General features: G+C 42.4%; 10 non-coding genes across 10 annotated transcripts; all 10 read left to right on the top strand.

Annotated features, from left to right (window-relative positions):
- The first annotated feature begins 981 nt into the window (after positions 1-981).
- On the top strand, positions 982-1,053 carry trnae-uuc. Its single transcript has one exon. It is a non-coding gene; the product is annotated as a tRNA-Glu (tRNA).
- A 1,194-nt stretch (positions 1,054-2,247) lies between these two features.
- Positions 2,248-2,319, top strand: trnae-cuc. Its single transcript has one exon. It is a non-coding gene; the product is annotated as a tRNA-Glu (tRNA).
- A 1,199-nt stretch (positions 2,320-3,518) lies between these two features.
- trnae-uuc lies at positions 3,519-3,591 on the top strand. Its single transcript has one exon. It is a non-coding gene; the product is annotated as a tRNA-Glu (tRNA).
- A 1,201-nt stretch (positions 3,592-4,792) lies between these two features.
- On the top strand, positions 4,793-4,864 carry trnae-cuc. The gene has a single exon. It is a non-coding gene; the product is annotated as a tRNA-Glu (tRNA).
- A 1,198-nt stretch (positions 4,865-6,062) lies between these two features.
- On the top strand, positions 6,063-6,134 carry trnae-uuc. The gene has a single exon. It is a non-coding gene; the product is annotated as a tRNA-Glu (tRNA).
- A 1,201-nt stretch (positions 6,135-7,335) lies between these two features.
- On the top strand, positions 7,336-7,407 carry trnae-uuc. The gene has a single exon. It is a non-coding gene; the product is annotated as a tRNA-Glu (tRNA).
- Positions 7,408-8,607: 1,200 nt separating this feature from the next.
- Positions 8,608-8,679, top strand: trnae-cuc. The gene has a single exon. It is a non-coding gene; the product is annotated as a tRNA-Glu (tRNA).
- Positions 8,680-11,142: 2,463 nt separating this feature from the next.
- On the top strand, positions 11,143-11,214 carry trnae-cuc. Its single transcript has one exon. It is a non-coding gene; the product is annotated as a tRNA-Glu (tRNA).
- A 1,195-nt stretch (positions 11,215-12,409) lies between these two features.
- trnae-uuc lies at positions 12,410-12,481 on the top strand. Its single transcript has one exon. It is a non-coding gene; the product is annotated as a tRNA-Glu (tRNA).
- A 1,200-nt stretch (positions 12,482-13,681) lies between these two features.
- Positions 13,682-13,754, top strand: trnae-uuc. The gene has a single exon. It is a non-coding gene; the product is annotated as a tRNA-Glu (tRNA).
- Positions 13,755-14,169: the final 415 nt, after the last annotated feature.

Below are 14,169 nucleotides of genomic sequence, written 5' to 3'. Positions count from 1 at the left end.
ATGGGAAAGACTGAGGCAAGTGGCTATGGATTAGAAGTTATCATGAAATGATAAAAGGGGGGAATGAGAGTTTGACATGTCAAGTTAAAAACAGAGCTTAATGGGAAATGGCATGTCAAGTTAAAATCAGAGCTTGATGGGAAATGGAATGTCAAGTTTGTGTAATATGTGTACGTGCATTGTGAGATGAATTACTTCTGTGTTCGGCCTTATCACGATTGTGGCTCTCTGTCGGAATCTGTGATCAGTGTGTGGAAACCTGTAAACTGTCTGTGGGAACAAAATGCAACTGTGGGATGGGATACTCCTTCCTTGATAAAGAATTGCTATGAGATGCAACTAATGAGCTAACTGTGTCGCTAATGATTGAAAGAAATAATTATATGAAGGAGGGGTTTGAGGGGTTGTACAAGTATATAGTTAACTGTAACTAAAAGAAACCTGCCTTCACTTGCTCTAACTCTGAAGTTATACTTGGGTAGCCCCGCGGTAAATAGAAGATTCGGAACGAGGAAGCTTTGCCTCATAGTTACAGATGAGTACGTTTTAACGTTCTCCCAGTCTGTGTATGTTCAGCAAGCGTGGTAGTTTCACGTCGGAGAAAGATCAACAAAAATTGGGAACTATTCAAATTTTGATCAAAACGTAATTGCGAAAAACAATGTTTTTAACAATTGAAATGAGTTATTACTAATTACTGATAATGTCCGCCGGATGTTGCGTTGTAAGTTTCACAGGAGCCACAGTGAGAAGGTTGGTGGGTTTTGTAAATTGGAAGTGACACATGAGCAGCTTGTTGGGCTGTTTCGTCTCACTGTTGATTCCATGTTCCTGCAAACAGCAATCGATGTTGTGATTGGCTGAAGATGTCACTTGTGTTCATTCTAAACATGTAATTTCGTATATTTCTAATGAAACTCGGACATGAACATAATAGGTGAATGATATAGTGTCAGGCGGTTTAACTTTTGCTCGTCAGTTTCCCTGGTGGTCTAGTGGTTAGGATTTGGCGGTTTCACCGCCACGGCCTGGGTTCGATTCCCAGTCAGGGAATGATGAATTATTGTTGACCACCAAACTGTTCAACGAAGCTATATCGCAGTTTCACAGGAAAGAGCTCTGCTAGAATCAGTTCAGTGACATTTGTAGTTTCACGTGAGAGCTGGAAAAATTACAAGTGCAGCAGGTCAACAATAAACACAGAGGTAGGAACAAATGGACAGTGATTGGCTGCAAAGGAAGAGAGATGGTGAAGCAGCGGAAAACTGGGTGGTGTTGAGTCAGCTTTTATTGCCCACACAGACAAAATTATCTCCCAGATCTGGTTCCAAGTCTTGGGTGTGATGACAAGAAAACTTCTAACTGAAATTATTCATTGAGGTCACAGGAGCTGAATAAAAGAGAGGAAGCTCAAAAGGTAGTGCCACTCATTGAGGAATTGTGGAAATGTTGCTGGGAGGTTTAGTGAGCTGGATATAATCTACCTGCATGTTTCTGAGCCTGTGCTTGGTGTATTGGGAGGTTTGCCCCTGGTTAGAGTGTTCCCGGAATGTGCAGTAACCCGCTGATTGAAGCTGCAGTCTCCGCATTCTGCTGGCAGCGGGTGAATGTAGAGTTTGGGTAAAATCCTGCTGCTTGCCCCTCTCTCACCCACTGTGGAGCCTGGCAAGAAATAATCTCATTCAAACTTGTGGAAGTGTAAATGTCACAAGGCTGTGAGATGACATATTGTGCTAATGTTTAACAACAAATCGGAACGATAAAGCTTTGCCTCATATTTAACGATGAGTATGTTTAATGTTCTGCCCAGTATGAAACAGGGGAGTTTGTGTATGTTCAGCAAACGTGATAGTTTCACTTCGGGAAAAGATCAACAAAAATTGGGAACTATTCAAATTTTGATCAAAACGTAATTGCGAAAAACAATGTATTTAACAATTGAAATGAGTTCTTACTAATTACTGATGAATGTCCGCCGGATGTTGCGTTGTAAGTTTCACAGGAGCCACAGTGAGAAGGTTGGTGGGTTTTGTAAGTTGGAAGTGACACATGAGCAGCTTGTTGGGCTGTTTCGTCTCACTGTCGATTTCATGTTCCTGCAAACAGCAATCGATGTTGTGATTGGCTGAAGATGTCACTTGTGTTCATTCTAAACATGTAATTTTGTATATCTCTAATGAAAAATCGGACATGAAAATAAAAGGTGTATGATATACTGTCAGGCGGTTTAAATATTCTTCATCAGTTTCCCTGGTGGTCTAGTGGTTAGGATTCGGCACTCTCACTGCCGCGGCCTGGGTTCGATTCCCAGTCAGGGAATGATGAATTATTGTTGCCCACCAAACTGTTCAACGAAGCTGTATCGCAGTTTCACAGAAAAGAGCTCTGCCAGAATCAGTTAAGTGACATTTGTAGTTTCACGTGAGAGCTGGAAAAATTACAAGTGCAGCAGGTCAACAATAAACACAGAGGCAGGAAGAAATGGACAGTGATTGGCTGCAAAGGAAGAGAGATTGTGAAGCAGCTGAAATCTGGCTGGTGTTGAGTCAGCTTTTATTGCCCACACAGACAAAATTATCTCCCAGATCTGGTTCCAAATCTTGGGCGTGATGACAAGAAAACTTCTAACTGAAATTATTCAGTCCATTGAGGTCACAGGAGCTGAATAAAACAGAAGAAGCTCAAAGGCAGTGCCACTCACTGAGGAATTGTGGAAATGTTACTGGGAGGTTTAGTGAGCTGGATATAATCTACCTGCATGTTTCTGAGCCTGAGCTCGGTGTATTAGGAGGTTTGACCCTGGTTAGAGTGTCCCCGGAATGTGCAGTAACCCGACGATTGAAGCTGCAGTCTCCGCGTTCTGCTGGCAGCGGGTGAATGGAGAGTTTGGGTAAAATCCTGCTGCTTGCCCCTCTCTCACCCACTGTGGAGCCTGGCAAGAAATAATCTCATTCAAAACTTGTGGAAGTGTAAATGTCACAAGGCTGTGAGATGACGTATTGTGCTAATGTTTAACAACAAATCGGAACGAGAAATCTTTGCCTCATAGTTACAGATGAGTATGTTTTAATGTTCTGCCCCGTATGAAACAGGGGAGTTTGTGTATGTTCAGCAAACGTGATAGTTTCACTTCGGAGAAAAGATCAACAAAAATTGGGAACTATTCAAATTTTGATCAAAACGTAATTGCGAAAAACAATGTTTTTAACAATTGAAATGAGTTCTTACTAATTACTGATAATGTCCGCCGGATGTTGCGTTGTAAGTTTCACAGGAGCCACAGTGAGAAGGTTGGTGGGTTTTGTAAGTTGGAAGTGACACATGAGCAGCTTGTTGGGCTGTTTCGTCTCACTGTTGATTCCATGTTCCTGCAAACAGCAATCGATGTTGTGATTGGCTGAAGATGTCACTCGTGTTCATTCTAAACATGTAATTTCGTATATTTCTAATGAAACTCGGACATGAACATAATAGGTGAATGATATAGTGTCAGGCGGTTTAACTTTTGCTCGTCAGTTTCCCTGGTGGTCTAGTGGTTAGGATTTGGCACTTTCACTGCCACGGCCCTGGGTTCGATTCCCGGTCAGGGAATGATGAATTATTGTTGACCTACCAAACTGTTCAACGAAGCTGTATTGCAGTTTCACAGAAAAGAGCTCTGCTAGAATCAGTTAAGTGACATTTGTAGTTTCACGTGAGAGCTGGAAAAATTACAAGTGCAGCAGGTCAACAATAAACACAGAGGTAGGAACAAATGGACAGTGATTGGCTGCAAAGGAAGAGAGATGGTGAAGCAGCGGAAAACTGGGTGGTGTTGAGTCAGCTTTTATTGCCCACACAGACAAAATTATCTCCCAGATCTGGTTCCAAGTCTTGGGTGTGATGACAAGAAAACTTCTAACTGAAATTATTCAGTCCATTGAGGTCACAGGAGCTGAATAAAACAGAAGAAGCTCAAAAGGTAGTGCCACTCATTGAGGAATTGTGGAAATGTTGCTGGGAGGTTAAGTGAGCTGGATATAATCTACCTGCATGTTTCTGAGCCTGAGCTCAGTGTATTAGGAGGTTTGCCCCTGGTTAGAGTGTCCCCGGGATGGGCAGTAACCCGACGATTGAAGCTGCAGTCTCTGTGTTCTGCTGGAAGCGGGTGAATGGAGAGTTTGGGTAAAATCCTGCTGCTTGCCCCTCTCTCACCACTGTGGAGCCTGGCAAGAAATAATCTCAATCAAAACTTATGGAAGTGTAAATGTCACAAGGCTGTGAGATGACATATTGTGCTAATGTTTAACAACAAATCGGAACGATAAAGCTTTGCCTCATATTTAACGATGAGTATGTTTTAATGTTCTGCCCAGTATGAAACAGGAGAGCTTGTGTATGTTCAGCAAACGTGATAGTTTCACTTCGGGAAAAGATCAACAAAAATTGGGAACTATTCAAATTTTGATCAAAACGTAATTGCGAAAAACAATGTATTTAACAATTGAAATGAGTTCTTACTAATTACTGATGAATGTCCGCCGGATGTTGCGTTGTAAGTTTCACAGGAGCCACAGTGAGAAGGTTGGTGGGTTTTGTAAGTTGGAAGTGACACATGAGCAGCTTGTTGGGCTGTTTCGTCTCACTGTCGATTTCATGTTCCTGCAAACAGCAATCGATGTTGTGATTGGCTGAAGATGTCACTTGTGTTCATTCTAAACATGTAATTTTGTATATCTCTAATGAAAAATCGGACATGAAAATAAAAGGTGAATGATATACTGTCAGGCGGTTTAAATATTCTTCATCAGTTTCCCTGGTGGTCTAGTGGTTAGGATTCGGCACTCTCACTGCCACGGCCTGGGTTCGATTCCCGGTCAGGGAATGATGAATTATTGTTGACCACCAAACTGTTCAACGAAGCTGTATCGCAGTTTCACAGAAAAGAGCTCTGCTAGAATCAGTTAAGTGACATTTGTAGTTTCACGTGAGAGCTGGAAAAATTACAAGTGCAGCAGGTCAACAATAAACACAGAGGTAGGAACAAATGGACAGTGATTGGCTGCAAAGGAAGAGAGATGGTGAAGCAGTGGAAAACTGGGTGGTGTTGAGTCAGCTTTTATTGCCCACACAGACAAAATTATCTCCCAGATCTGGTTCCAAGTCTTGGGCGTGATGACAAGAAAACTTCTAACTGAAATTATTCAGTCCATTGAGGTCACAGGAGCTGAATAAAACAGAAGAAGCTCAAAAGGTAGTGCCACTGGCTGAGGAAATGTGGAAATGTTGCTGGGAGGTTAAGTGAGCTGGATATAATCTACCTGCATGTTTCTGAGCCTGAGCTCGGTGTATTAGGAGGTTTGCCCCTGGTTAGAGTGTCCCCGGAATGTGCAGTAACCCGACGATTGAAGCTGCAGTCTCTGCGTTCTGCTGGAAGCGGGTGAATGGAGAGTTTGGGTAAAATCCTGCTGCTTGCCCCTCTCTCACCACTGTGGAGCCTGGCAAGAAATAATCTCATTCAAAACTTGTGGAAGTGTAAATGTCACAAGGCTGCGAGATGACCTATTGTGCTAATGTTTAACAACAAATCGGAACGAGAAATCTTTGCCTCATAGTTACAGATGAGTACGTTTTAATGTTCTGCCCAGTATGAAACAGGGGAGTTTGTGTATGTTCAGCAAACGTGATAGTTTCACTTCAGAAAAAGATCAACAAAAATTGGGAACTATTCAAATTTTGATCAAAACGTAATTGCGAAAAACAATGTTTTTAACAATTGAAATGAGTTCTTACTAATTACTGATAATGTCCGCCGGATGTTGCGTTGTAAGTTTCACAGGAGCCACAGTGAGAAGGTTGGTGGGTTTTGTAAGTTGGAAGTGACACATGAGCAGCTTGTTGGGCTGTTTCGTCTCACTGTTGATTCCATGTTCCTGCAAACAGCAATCGATGTTGTGATTGGCTGAAGATGTCACTCGTGTTCATTCTAAACATGTAATTTCGTATATTTCTAATGAAACTCGGACATGAACATAATAGGTGAATGATATAGTGTCAGGCGGTTTAACTTTTGCTCGTCAGTTTCCCTGGTGGTCTAGTGGTTAGGATTTGGCACTTTCACTGCCACGGCCTGGGTTCGATTCCCGGTCAGGGAATGATGAATTATTGTTGACCACCAAACTGTTCAACGAAGCTGTATCGCAGTTTCACAGAAAAGAGCTCTGCTAGAATCAGTTAAGTGACATTTGTAGTTTCACGTGAGAGCTGGAAAAATTACAAGTGCAGCAGGTCAACAATAAACACAGAGGTAGGAACAAATGGACAGTGATTGGCTGCAAAGGAAGAGAGATGGTGAAGCAGCGGAAAACTGGGTGGTGTTGAGTCAGCTTTTATTGCCCACACAGACAAAATTATCTCCCAGATCTGGTTCCAAGTCTTGGGTGTGATGACAAGAAAACTTCTAACTGAAATTATTCAGTCCATTGAGGTCACAGGAGCTGAATAAAACAGAAGAAGCTCAAAAGGTAGTGCCACTCACTGAGGAATTGTGGAAATGTTGCTGGGAGGTTAAGTGAGCTGGATATAATCTACCTGCATGTTTCTGAGCCTGAGCTCGGTGTATTAGGATGTTTGCCCCTGGTTAGAGTGTCCCCGGAATGTGCAGTAACCCGACTGATTGAAGCTGCAGTCTCCTGCGTTCTGCTGGAAGCGGGTGAATGGAGAGTTTGGGTAAAATCCTGCTGCTTGCCCCTCTCTCACCCACTGTGGAGCCTGGCAAGAAATAATCTCATTCAAAACTTGTGGAAGTGTAAATGTCACAAGGCTGTGAGATGACATATTGTGCTAATGTTTAACAACAAATCGGAACGAGAAAGCTTTGCCTCATAGTTACAGATGAGTACGTTTTAATGTTCTGCCCTGTATGAAACAGGGGAGTTTGTGTATGTTCAGCAAACGTGATAGTATCACTTCGGAGAAAGATCAACAAAAATTGGGAACTATTCAAATTTTGATCAAAACGTAATTGCGAAAAACAATGTTTTTAACAATTGAAATGAGTTATTACTAATTACTGATAATGTCCGCCGGATGTTGCGTTGTAAGTTTCACAGGAGCCACAGTGAGAAGGTTGGTGGGTTTTGTAAGTTGGAAGTGACACATGAGCAGCTTGTTGGGCTGTTTCGTCTCACTGTTGTTTCCATGTTCCTGCAAACAGCAATCGATGTTGTGATTGGCTGAAGATGTCACTCGTGTTCATTCTAAACATGTAATTTCGTATATTTCTAATGAAACTCGGACATGAACATAATAGGTGAATGATATAGTGTCAGGCGGTTTAACTTTTGCTTGTCAGTTTCCCTGGTGGTCTAGTGGTTAGGATTTGGCACTTTCACTGCCACGGCCCGGGTTCGATTCCCGGTCAGGGAATGATGAATTATTGTTGACCACCAAACTGTTCAACGAAGCTGTATCGCAGTTTCACAGAAAAGAGCTCTGCTAGAATCAGTTAAGTGACATTTGTAGTTTCACGTGAGAGCTGGAAAAATTACAAGTGCAGCAGGTCAACAATAAACACAGAGGTAGGAACAAATGGACAGTGATTGGCTGCAAAGGAAGAGAGATGGTGAAGCAGCGGAAAATCTGGCTGGTGTTGAGTCAGCTTTTATTGCCCACACAGACAAAATTATCTCCCAGATCTGGTTCCAAATCTTGGGTGTGATGACAAGAAAACTTCTAACTGAAATTATTCAGTCCATTGAGGTCACAGGAGCTGAATAAAACAGAAGAAGCTCAAAAGGTAGTGCCACTCATTGAGGAATTGTGGAAATGTTGCTGGGAGGTTAAGTGAGCTGGATATAATCTACCTGCATGTTTCTGAGCCTGAGCTCGGTGTATTAGGAGGTTTGCCCCTGGTTAGAGTGTCCCCGGAATGTGCAGTAACCCGACGATTGAAGCTGCAGTCTCTGTGTTCTGCTGGAAGCGGGTGAATGGAGAGTTTGGGTAAAATCCTGCTGCTTGCCCCTCTCTCACCACTGTGGAGCCTGGCAAGAAATAATCTCATTCAAAACTTATGGAAGTGTAAATGTCACAAGGCTCTGAGATGACATATTGTGCTAATGTTTAACAACAAATCGGAACGATAAAGCTTTGCCTCATAGTTACAGATGAGTATGTTTTAATGTTCTGCCCAGTATGAAACAGGAGAGCTTGTGTATGTTCAGCAAACGTGATAGTTTCACTTCAGGAAAAGATCAACAAAAATTGGGAACTATTCAAATTTTGATCAAAACGTAATTGCGAAAAACAATGTATTTAACAATTGAAATGAGTTCTTACTAATTACTGATAATGTCCGCCGGATGTTGCGTTGTAAGTTTCACAGGAGCCACAGTGAGAAGGTTGGTGGGTTTTGTAAGTTGGAAGTGACACATGAGCAGCTTGTTGGGCTGTTTCGTCTCACTGTCGATTTCATGTTCCTGCAAACAGCAATCGATGTTGTGATTGGCTGAAGATGTCACTTGTGTTCATTCTAAACATGTAATTTTGTATATCTCTAATGAAAAATCGGACATGAAAATAAAAGGTGTATGATATACCGTCAGGCGGTTTAAATATTCGTTATCGGTTTCCCTGGTGGTCTAGTGGTTAGGATTTGGCACTCTCACTGCCGCGGCCTGGGTTCGATTCCCAGTCAGGGAATGATGAATTATTGTTGCCCTCCAAGCCGTTCAACGAAGCTGAATCACAGTTTTACAGAAAAGTGCTCTGCCGGAAAGAGTTAAGTGACATTTGTCATTTCACGTCAGAGCTGGAAACGTTCCAAGTGCAGCAGGTCAACAATAAACACAGAGGCAGGAAGAAATGGACAGTGATTGGCTGCAAACGAAGAGAGATTATGAAGCAGCAGAATACTGGCTGGTGTTGAGTCAGCTTTTATTGCCCACCCAGACAAAATTATCTCCCAGATCTGGTTCCTAATCTTGGGTGTGATGACAAGAAAACTTCTAACTGAAATTATTCAGTCCATTGAGGTCACAGGAGCTGAATAAAACAGAAGAAGCTCAAAGGTAGTGCCACTCACTGAGGAATTGTGGAAATGTTGCTGGGAGGTTAGTGAGCTGGATATAATCTACCTGCATGTTTCTGAGCCTGAGCTCGGTGTATTGGGAGGTTTGCCCCTGGTTAGAGTGTCCCCGGGATGTGCAGTAACCCGCTGATTGAAGCTGCAGTCTCCGCGTTCTGCTGGCAGCGGGTGAATGGAGAGTTTGGGTAAAATCCTGCTGCTTGCCCCTCTCTCACCCACTGTGGAGCCTGGCAAGAAATAATCTCATTCAAAACTTGTGGAAGTGTAAATGTCACAAGGCTGTGAGATGACGTATTGTGCTAATGTTTAACAACAAATCGGAACGAAAAATCTTTGCCTCATAGTTCCAGATGAGTACGTTTTAATGTTCTGCCCAGTATGAAACAGGGGAGCTTGTGTATGTTCAGCAAACGTGATAGTTTCATTTCGGAAAAAGATCAACAAAAATTGGGAACTATTCAAATTTTGATCAAAACGTAATTGCAAAAAACAATGTATTTAACAATTGAAATGAGTTCTTACTAATTACTGATAATGTCCGCCGGATGTTGCGTTGTAAGTTTCACAGGAGCCACAGTGAGAAGGTTGGTGGGTTTTGTAAGTTGGAAGTGACACATGAGCAGCTTGTTGGGCTGTTTCATCTCACTGTCGATTTCATGTTCCTAGCAAACAGCAATCGATGTTGTGATTGCCTGAAAATGTCACTTGTGTTCATTCTAAACATGTAATTTCGTATATTTCTAATGAAACTCGGACATGAACATAATAGGTGAATGATATAGTGTCAGGTGGTTTAACTTTTGCTTGCCAGTTTCCCTGGTGGTCTAGTGGTTAGGATTTGGCGCTTTCACCGCTACGGCATGGGTTCGATTCCTGGTCAGGGAATGATGAATTATTGTTGCCCACCAAACCGTTCAACGAAGCTGAATCACAGTTTTACAGAAAAGTGCTCTGCCGGAAAGAGTTAAGCAACATTTGTCATTTCACGTCAGAGCTGGAAACGTTCCAAGTGCAGCAGGTCAACAATAAACACAGAGGCAGGAAGAAATGGACAGTGATTGGCTGCAAACGAAGAGAGATTATGAAGCAGCAGAATTATGGCTGGTTTTGAGCCAGCTTTTATTGCTCACCCAGACAAAATTATCTCCCAGATCTTGTTCCTAATCTTGCGTGTGATAACAAGAAAACTTCTAACTGAAATTATTCATTGTGGTCACAGGAGCTGAATAAAACAGAAGAAGCTCAAAGGTAGTGCCACTCACTGAGGTTTTGTGGAAATGTTGCTGGGAGGTTTAGTGAGCTGGATATAATCTACCTGCATGTTTCTGAGCCTGAGCTCGGTGTATTAGGAGGTTTGACCCTGGTTAGAGTGTTCCCGGAATGTGCAGTAACCCGATGATTGAAGCTGCAGTCTCTGTGTTCTGCTGGAAGCGGGTGAATGGAGAGTTTGGGTAAAATCCTGCTGCTTGCCCCTCTCTCACCACTGTGGAGCCTGGCAAGAAATAATCTCAATCAAAACTTGTGGAAGTGTAAATGTCACAAGGCTCTGAGATGACATATTGTGCTAATGTTTAACAACAAATCGGAACGATAAAGCTTTGCCTCATATTAAACAATGAGTATGTTTTAATGTTCTGCCCAGTATGAAACAGGGGAGTTTGTGTATGTTCAGCAAACGTGATAGTTTCACTTCGGGAAAAGATCAACAAAAATTGGGAACTATTCAAATTTTGATCAAAACGTAATTGCGAAAAACAATGTATTTAACAATTGAAATGAGTTCTTACTAATTACTGATGAATGTCCGCCGGATGTTGCGTTGTAAGTTTCACAGGAGCCACAGTGAGAAGGTTGGTGGGTTTTGTAAGTTGGAAGTGACACATGAGCAGCTTGTTGGGCTGTTTCGTCTCACTGTCGATTTCATGTTCCTGCAAACAGCAATCGATGTTGTGATTGGCTGAAGATGTCACTTGTGTTCATTCTAAACATGTAATTTTGTATATCTCTAATGAAAAATCGGACATGAAATAAAAGGTGTATGATATACTGTCAGGCGGTTTAAATATTCTTCATCGGTTTCCCTGGTGGTCTAGTGGTTAGGATTTGGCACTCTCACTGCCGCGGCCTGGGTTCGATTCCCAGTCAGGGAATGATGAATTATTGTTGCCCACCAAACCGTTCAACGAAGCTGAATCACAGTTTTACAGAAAAGTGCTCTGCCGGAAAGAGTTAAGTGACATTTGTCATTTCACGTCAGAGCTGGAAACGTTACAAGTGCAGCAGGTCAACAATAAACACAGAGGCAGGAAGAAATGGACAGTGATTGGCTGCAAACGAAGAGAGATTATGAAGCAGCAGAATTATGGCTGGTGTTGAGCCAGCTTTTATTGCTCACCCAGACAAAATTATCTCCCAGATCTGGTTCCTAATCTTGCGTGTGATGACAAGAAAACTTCTAACTGAAATTATTCATTGTGGTCACAGGAGCTGAATAAAACAGAAGAAGCTCAAAGGTAGTGCCACTCACTGAGGAATTTGTGGAAATGTTGCTGGGAGGTTTAGTGAGCTGGATATAATCTACCTGCATGTTTCTGAGCCTGAGCTCGGTGTATTGGGAGGTTTACCCCTGTTTAGAGTGTTCCCCGGAATGTGCAGTAACCAGCTGATTGAAGCTGCAGTCTCCGCGTTCTGCTGGCAGCGAGTGAATGGAGAGTTTAGGTAAAATCCTGCTGCTTGCCCCTCTCTCACCCACTGTGGAGCCTGGCAAGAAATAATCTCATTCAAAACTTGTGGAAGTGTAAATGTCACAAGGCTGTGAGATGACGTATTGTGCTAATGTTTAACAACAAATCGGAACGAAAAATCTTTGCCTCATAGTTCCAGATGAGTATGTTTTAATGTTCTGCCCAGTATGAAACAGGGGAGTTTGTGTATGTTCAGCAAACGTGATAGTTTCATTTCGGAAAAAGATCAACAAAAATTGGGAACTATTCAAATTTTGATCAAAACGTAATTGCGAAAAACAATGTTTTTAACAATTGAAATGAGTTATTACTAATTACTGATAATGTCCGCCGGATGTTGCGTTGTAAGTTTCACAGGAGCCACAGTGAGAAGGTTGGTGGGTTTTGTAAGTTGGAAGTGACACATGAGCAGCTTGTTGGGCTGTTTCGTCTCACTGTCGATTTCATGTTCGAGCAAACGACAATCGGTGTTGTGATTTCCTGAAAATGTCACTTGTGTTCATTCTAAACATGTAATTTCGTATATTTCTAATGAAACTCGGACATGAACATAATAGGTGAATGATATAGTGTCAGGCGGTTTAACTTTTGCTCGTCAGTTTCCCTGGTGGTCTAGTGGTTAGGATTTGGTGCTTTCACCGCCACGGCCTGGGTTCGATTCCCGGTCAGGGAATGATGAATTATTGTTGACCACCAAACTGTTCAGCGAAGCTGTATCGCAGTTTCACAGAAAAGAGCTCTGCCAGAATCAGTTAAGTGACATTTGTAGTTTCACGTGAGAGCTGGAAAAATTACAAGTGCAGCAGGTCAACAATAAACACAGAGGCAGGAAGAAATGGACAGTGATTGGCTGCAAAGGAAGAGAGATTGTGAAGCAGTGAAAATCTGGCTGGTGTTGAGTCAGCTTTTATTGCCCACACAGACAAAATTATCTCCCAGATCTGGTTCCAAATCTTGGGCGTGATGACAAGAAAACTTCTAACTGAAATTATTCAGTCCATTGAGGTCACAGGAGCTGAATAAAAGAGAGGAAGCTCAAAAGGTAGTGCCACTCATTGAGGAATTGTGGAAATGTTGCTGGGAGGTTTAGTGAGCTGGATATAATCTACCTGCATGTTTCTGAGCCTGTGCTTGGTGTATTGGGAGGTTTACCCCTGTTTAGAGTGTTCCCGGAATGTGCAGTAACCCGCTGATTGAAGCTGCAGTCTCCGCATTCTGCTGGCAGCGGGTGAATGGAGAGTTTGGGTAAAATCCTGCTGCTTGCCCCTCTCTCACCCACTGTGGAGCCTGGCAAGAAATAATCTCATTCAAAACTTGTGGAAGTGTAAATGTCACAAGGCTGTGAGATGACGTATTGTGCTAATGTTTAACAACAAATCGGAACAAGAAAGATTTGCCTCATAGTTACAGATGAGGACGTTTAAATGTTCTGCCCTGTATGAAACAGGGGAGCTTGTGTATGTTCAGCAAACGTGATAGTTTCACTTCGGAGAAAGATCAACAAAAATTGGGAACTATTCAAATTTTGATCAAAACGTAATTGCGAAAAACAATGTTTTTAACAATTGAAATGAGTTCTTACTAATTTCTGATGAATGTCCGCCGGATGTTGCGTTGTAAGTTTCACAGGAGCCACAGTGAGAAGGTTGGTGGGTTTTGTAAGTTGGAAGTGACACATGAGCAGCTTGTTGGGCTGTTTCGTCTCACTGTCGATTTCATGTTCCTGCAAACAGCAATCGATGTTGTGATTGGCTGAAGATGTCACTCGTGTTCATTCTAAACATGTAATTTCGTATATTTCTAATGAAACTCGGACATGAACATAATAGGTGAATGATATAGTGTCAGGCGGTTTAAGTTTTGCTCGTCAGTTTCCCTGGTGGTCTAGTGGTTAGGATTTGGTACTTTCACTGCCACGGCCCAGGGTTCGATTCCCGGTCAGGGAATGATGAATTATTGTTGACCACCAAACTGTTCAACGAAGCTGTATCGCAGTTTCACAGAAAAGAGCTCTGCTAGAATCAGTTAAGTGACATTTGTAGTTTCACGTGAGAGCTGGAAAAATTACAAGTGCAGCAGGTCAACAATAAACACAGAGGTAGGAACAAATGGACAGTGATTGGCTGCAAAGGAAGAGAGATGGTGAAGCAGCGGAAAACTGGGTGGTGTTGAGTCAGCTTTTATTGCCCACACAGACAAAATTATCTCCCAGAACTGGTTCCAAGTCTTGGGTGTGATGACAAGAAAACTTCTAACTGAAATTATTCAGTCCATTGAGGTCACAGGAGCTGAATAAAACAGAAGAAGCTCAAAGGCAGTGCCACTCACTGAGGAATTGTGGAAATGTTGCTGGGAGGTTAA

Source organism: Scyliorhinus canicula, chromosome 17 (genome assembly GCF_902713615.1).
Source record: "Scyliorhinus canicula chromosome 17, sScyCan1.1, whole genome shotgun sequence".
NCBI lineage: Eukaryota > Metazoa > Chordata > Chondrichthyes > Carcharhiniformes > Scyliorhinidae > Scyliorhinus > Scyliorhinus canicula.
Note: the sequence above shows the minus strand (reverse complement) of the source record. Positions and strands in the feature narration are given on the sequence as shown.